This window comes from Acomys minous (assembly GCF_964271855.1).
Source record: "Acomys minous genome assembly, chromosome: 13".
NCBI classification, from domain to species: domain Eukaryota; kingdom Metazoa; phylum Chordata; class Mammalia; order Rodentia; family Muridae; genus Acomys; species Acomys minous.
This window is the reverse complement of record NC_140495.1, coordinates 108,516,727-108,523,537: the sequence shown is the minus strand read 5'-3', so window position 1 is coordinate 108,523,537 and position 6,811 is coordinate 108,516,727.

Genomic DNA, 6,811 nt, shown 5'->3' with positions numbered 1-6,811 from the left:
CTGGAGGTGAAGGCACTTGCTGCCAAGCCTAATGCCCCGAGTTCAGTCTCCAGGTGTCACGTGGCAGGAGGGATGGCATCCTAAAAGTTGTCCTCTGACACCCACATGTGTGTGCATATGTGTGTGTGTGTCACACACAAAATACATGTTAAAACTTCAATGCAAGAACGTGAGACTAACCAGGCAAGGTGGCGCACGCCTGTAATTACAGCACTCAGGAGGCAGAGGCAGGCGATCTCTGGTCTACAGAGTGAGTTCCAGGACAGCCAGGGCCACACAGAGAAAGCTTGTCTCAAAACAGACAAACAAACAAAACAAAAAAGAAGGTGAGGCCAGAGAGATGGCTCAGTAGTTAACAGCGCTTCCTGCTCCTCTAGAGGCCCCAAAGTTCAGTTCCCAACACCCACATTGGGTGGCTCACAAGGGCCAGGAACTCCATCGCCAGTGAATCTGCTGCCCTCTTCTGTCCTCTGCAGGCACGCGCGCGCGCGCGCGCGCGCACACACACACACACACACACACACACACACACACACACACACTCTATATCTTTTTTTCAAGATTTTGTTTTATGTATGAGTGCTCCTCTGTGCATACCAGAAGGGGGCGCCAACAATAAGCTGGATCAGCGCACCGGATAAGGTCCAGCAACCCAGAAAGGTGCTGCTCAGTAAAACTCACTGGTACCGGGGACACTTGAACGCCTGCCCTTGCCAGGTGACCCGGGGGGAATTCAGTTTAGAACCCAGGGCTATCTTGGCTCGGAATTTCACATCCAACCATGCCAAATTCCCTACATCATTTAATCCAGTCTGAGTGGGCTTTTCAGAGGTGTGTGAGCATGCACATGCACACGACACGTGCACACGAGCCCAGGGCCAACCGAGGCCAGAGGCACTGACTGGATCGCCCAGGAGCTGGAGTTGCAGGCAGTTGTGAGCCCACCTGATGTGGGCGCGGGGGATGGAACTGAGGCAAACTGAGGCAGTCTGCAACAGCCCGAGCTCTTAACTGATGAGCCTCCTCTCCAGCCCACTTAAAAAGTAACTTTTAAAAGTTTACTCTCAGCTGGGCGTGTTGGCGGTGCAGGCCTTTAATTCCAGCACTTGCGAGGCAGAGACAGACGGATCTCTATGAGTTCAAGGCCAGCTTGGTCTACAAAGTGAGTCTAGGACAGCCAAGGCTACACAGAGAAACCCTGTTTCGAAAAACCGAAAAAAAAAAAAAAGTTTATTCTCGTGTTATGGGTTTGCATGCAATACTCTCAAATGCCAGAAGAGGGCACCAGATATCCTGGAACTGGCGTTATGGATGCTGCTGGGAATGGAATCCAGGTCTCCTGCAAAAGCAGCCAGGCTCTCAACATTGAGCCCTTCTCTAACACCGTAGCATGCCTTAGGGTTGTGTTCTTGTGTATGTAGGTACACGTGTGCCTATGTACAGAGGCCGGAGGAGGTCAGCCTCTGATGTAATGTTCATCAGGAGTTCTGCACCTTTTGGGTTGGACAGGCTCTCTCCCTATCACTCACCAAGTAGGCTGGGACTGGCTGCCTCACGAGCCAGGGACCCACACATCTCTGCTTGTGCAGTACTGGGATTACAAGTGTGTACCATTGCACCCGGCTTTTATTTTTATTTTGAAATGTAAGGACTTAGGTCCTAAAGTTGCAAAGCAAAAACTTCAATGACTGAACCTTGTGTGCTCTGGAGCCTGCCCAGATAAATAAATAAATACAATAAAAAAAAAAAATAAAGAATTAATAAGATGAACTGTCTTCCCTTCTACTAGACTTGACCACAAGAGGAAGTGAGGGTAGCCTGGAACATACCATGCCTTTAGCCAGATAGCTGGTTTATGTTAAATAAGCCAAATTTTTTTATTTAAAAATCTTTTAGCTGGGGTGTGGTGGGGCATGCCTGTAATCACAGCACTCGGGAGGCAGAGGCAGGCAGATCGTTATGAGTTCGAGGCCAGCCTGGTCTACAAAGTGAGTCCAGGATACCCAAGGCTACACAGAGAAACCCTGTCTCGAAAAACCAAAAAAAAAAAAAAAAGCCGGTTGTGGTGGCGCACACTGGTAGGATTTGCTGAAGGAGGCGGAGGCAGGAGGATCATGAGTTCGAGGCCAGCCTAGACTACACATTTTTGCCCTAAGGCTCTTCGAAACCCACCTCCAGGTGTTCCTTTTCTCTCCAGTCTTCTTCTTCTCCTTCTTCTCCTTCTTCTCCCCCCCGCCCCCGTCCTCCTCCTCAAAAAAAGAAAAAAAAAAAAGAAAGAAAGAAAAGAAAGAAAGAAAAATAAAAATAAAAATAAAGAAAAACCAAAAAAAAATTTTTTTTTTCTTAGATAGGATCTCACTGTGTCATCCTACCTATTGGCTATGTAGACCAGGCTGGTCTTGAACTCACAGCTACCCGCCTACCTCTGCCTCCCGAGTGCTGGGATGAAAGACGTGCGCCACCACATCTGGCCCCTTAACCACTCTTAGGTCTTTCTGTGACTTGCAACTGAGTAAGCTGTGTTCTATATTGGGCTTCAAAACTTTTCAAATACCCATTTCTTTTTCCTTTTTTCTTATAATCAATGCATGAGCTTGTGGATATGCGTGTGTGCACACGTGTGGAGGAGTCAGTTCTCGTCTTCCACCAATGTAGACTCGAACTCAGGCTGTCACGCTTGGCAACAGGCACTTTTACGCAGTGAGCTATCCCGCCAGCCCCAGACTCTCCCTTTCTGGCTGTAATGATTGCTCGAGGCTTGCTGCTCTCTGGTCATTAGTTACAGGTGTAGAGGCTTTTCTGCATGGGGACATTTAAATGCCAGCGTGTTACTCACCCGGCAGTGTTGGAGCTGTGCAGAAACGTCCACATACGTAAACCAGAGGCGGTGGCTCATGCCTGTAATCCCAGAACATTGCTTCAGGTTTCAGGCCAGCCTAAGCTAGCCTTTTTCCTAAAATGACCCATTTAGCTTTGTTTTTCTAGCACCTGCCTGAGAGAAAGAGAGAGAGAGAGAGAGAGAGAGAGAGCAGGCAAGCGCACTGTGACTTCACCAAAGCCACTGAACCCCTTACGATGTTTCTCTCTGGCAGGAGGAAGGCAGTAACTGTGACACAAAAGATGTTTGTGCTTGGCCAATAGCTGTCAACCCTACCCCTTCCCACTGGCCCTACTTGTGGGAGGGAAGTAACACCACACCCACGGCCTCTGTAGAAGCTGCCTGGAAGTTCACACCACACGTAGGACAGGTGACAGGTGGCTCCGGGGATGCTCACAGTGGCCCTTCCTGCCACTCCAGGGTGTCCCTGTCACTGTCTCCCACCGAACACTCGATGCTGGGACCTATAGACTTTCCTAGCTTCTGAACATCAGCCTCAGGTAGCGGGAGGCCGGCTTTACCACCTGTGGGCACCTAGAAAGCACTTACTTGATCCGCCAATCCTCTGCCTTGGCTGTGGCCCTGGGAACCAGGAAAGAACTAGATTTTCAAGTCACAGCACAGAGGACAGCCTTGGGCTCAGCAGACACCAAGCAAACAAAAGCCCACCCACTCTTGGGGGGCATGGCGCTGCAGGCCTGTAATCCCAAAACTCAGGAGGCTGGGCTCAAACTTCTGAATTCCTGATCCTCCTGCCTCAGCCTTCTGAGTGCTGGGATCACACAACAGGGGTAGTTGAGCTGGGATTTAAATCAGATTTCCCCCTCCCCCCCCCCCACTCCTCCCCCTCCTCCCCCTCCCCCTCCCCCTCCCTCACCCCTCCAGGCTTCCTCTGGCAGTGAAATGAATGCTTGCCACACTGTTCTCAGGATGTAGAATTTCTACATTGTAACAAAAATTCTCTCCCTGGGACTAAACATCTGTCCCCTCCTCATAAGGTCCTGACAATAAACGGAAGCCCCGGTCCACCAATGTCCCCCTCAGAACTTTGAGGTCACTGTGCGTACTTACAAAGCATGGGTGGGCGTGAGGAGGAGCTACCCACAGGACGGCGGGTGACCCCAAGAGCAGTTGTCCTGGGTCTGCCCTCAGCACCTATGTTGGCTTCCTCCGTGGCTGGGAAGATGGGGACCCCTCTAATCAGCTCCCTCCTCTCCCCTTCCTGCCTCATGCAATCAGGGCAGAACTGCGTAGAGTTGCTGTGAACAGCGGCTGGGTAACCAGGTGGTAGTCACATGGCCTGCCCTATGCCGCCTTCTTAGAGTGAACTTCAATCCCCTGCAGCTGAGCTACTGAAGTTGGCGGTTTGGCTGGGAGGATTGCTGTACCCTCTGGCCCTGTCTCTCTTCTTAGCCCACAACCCAGAGGTCCACAGCACCTCTCCTCCCGCACTTTGATTACATGGTGATGGCATGGTAGGGGCCTAAGCCTTTAGCTGCACCCTAGAAGAACCCATCCCTTCTGGACCAGCCCATGCAACCACAGCAGCATCTATTCCCTCTCTCTCCCCTCCCTAACTGGAGGGCGAGACCCCCTCCAGCTGCCACTGCCCTAAGGCTGCAGTGTCCAGGAGGGCAGGCAGCCTCTGAAGCTGGCAGGGAGAAAGATGAAAGTGGCATAACAGGAATCGTTGGGTCTAGGATGTCTAGGAAAAATGAGAAAGGCTCAGCCGGGTGTGGTGGCGCACGCCTTTAATCCCAGCACTCAGGAGGCAGAAGCAGGAGGATCACTGTGAGTTCAAGGCCAGCCTGATCTACAAAATGAGGCCAGGACAGCCAAGGCTACACAGAGAAACCCTGTCTCAAAAAAAAAAAAAAAAAAAAAAAAAGGAAAAGAAAGAAAGAAAGAGGGACAAAGCCCCAACAGGAGGAGCTGAGCTTTTAGTGCCTCTTCTAGGGTGGCAGGCCAGCGGCAGAGGCAAGAGTCACACTGAGCCTTGAAAGAAAGCCACGGTCAGGCTTTAGCATGTATCTAGACTGACCACAGTGTCCACGATGTTTTAGACTCCTCCAGGTGTGAGGAAAGTATCCAGATGTGTGAAGGGAGTTGGTCTCCACAGAAATGGAGGGCTGGCTGGCCGGCCCCTGTGGCTGTTTGAGCAAACCGTTCTCCCAGCTAGCCTGGAGCCGGAGTTACCTGATCTGAAAGCCACACTAACAGGCCCTGGGCTGGCAAGATGGCTCAGCAGGTACTCACTGCAAAGCCTGAGCAGGACCCCAGGCGTGGAAGGAGAGAGCTAACTGCTTCAAGTTGCCCTCTGTCCCCTGATTCATAAATATGCTCTTCTTCCCCGACAAAATAAATGACGAACTATTCCATATGCGTTATGTACATTTAATCCCAGCACTTGGGAGGCAAAGGCACATGGATCTCTGTGAGTTCAAGACCAGCCTAGTCTACATAGTGAGTTTTAGGCCAGCCAGAGCTACACAGTGAGATTCTGTCTCAAAAATAATACAGTTCCTCTCCTGGCATGGTGGCGCACGCCTTTAATCCCAGCACTTGGGAGGCAGAAGCAGGAGGATCTCTGTGAGTTCGAGGCCAGCCTGGTCTACAAAGTGAGTCCAGGACAGCCAAGGCTACAAAGAGAAACCCTGTCTAGAAAAAACAAAAACAGTTCCTCATATTGTGATGACCCCCCAAGCATATAATTATTTTTGTTGCTACTTCATAACTGCCCTATGCTGCCTTCTTTGAGTGAACTGTTATGAACTGTAACATAAATATCTAGTATTGAGGATACCCTGTGAAAAGGTCGTTTCACCCCCAAAGTGGACTAGAGGTTCTTAGCAAAGACTAAGAGAAGGAAGGCAACGGAATATGACGTAAGGCTGTGATGCGGCAAGAAGTGGTTGCTAACCCGGCAGACACAAGCCCGCTCTTCCTGTCTCTCCACTTCTGGGGTGGTGAGACTAGTCGCAGACGCCCCACTTAGTGAAGCTGTAATGACTTGGGGCTCTGCAGCTGACTGTGGTCTGAAGGCAGAAAACCGTGGTTTCTAGACGCTTTGCCGATCCCAGGACTACAGAGTGTTGGACTAGGAGATACCAGCATGTGTGACTCTTCTCTCTAGCGGCTCAACTCAGGGGTCACTTAGCTTCTCCTGGAGCCTTACCGCTTCCTAATTAGCTTGTGGGGTTTTTATTTAATCACATTCATTTATTCATTCATTCATTTATTCATCTGTGTGTATGTGTTGCCTGTGTGTTTGTGTGTGCGTGTGTGTGCGTGTGTGTGTGTGTGTGTCCTCATACACCATGTCACAGGTGTGAAAGTCATGGAACAACTTGTAGCTCTTTTCCTTCCACCAAGTGTGTTCCCAGGAACGACCTCGCCGCCCTGCTAACATTTGATGGCTCCCAAGAGAACACAGGGATATTTTTTTTTCTTTTTCTCTTTTCTTTTTCTTCTTCTTCTTCTTTTTTTTTTTTTTTTTTTTTTTTTTTCCTTTTTAGGCACATTTTACTTTGTAGCCCTGGCTGTCCTAGAACTTATTTGTAGACCAGGCTGGCCTCAGGGTCTGCCTGTCTCTGCCTCTGCTAGCTGACATCATTCCAGAAAGGAGAGGGAGCCAGATCCCGAACAGGGAAACTGTCAGGATCAGATACAGGGCCCCAGTGACTCCGCCCCCCAGGCCTGTGCCGCCTGCACCCCTGCCTGCCTGCTGGGGGCGGGAGGAAACAAGGCGGAGCTCAGAGAGGAGGACAGGCGTGGGGGCCTGCTTCATAAGGCTGTCTCTAGTCCTGACATTCACCCGGCTGTTCTGGACCCCAGCTTCCCTGCTTCCTTCTGCCCTGTGGAACCCTGGCCCTGCTAGACCAGGGCTTATGAAACTTCACACAAGCACAGCAAGTACAGGCGGAGGCGGGCAAG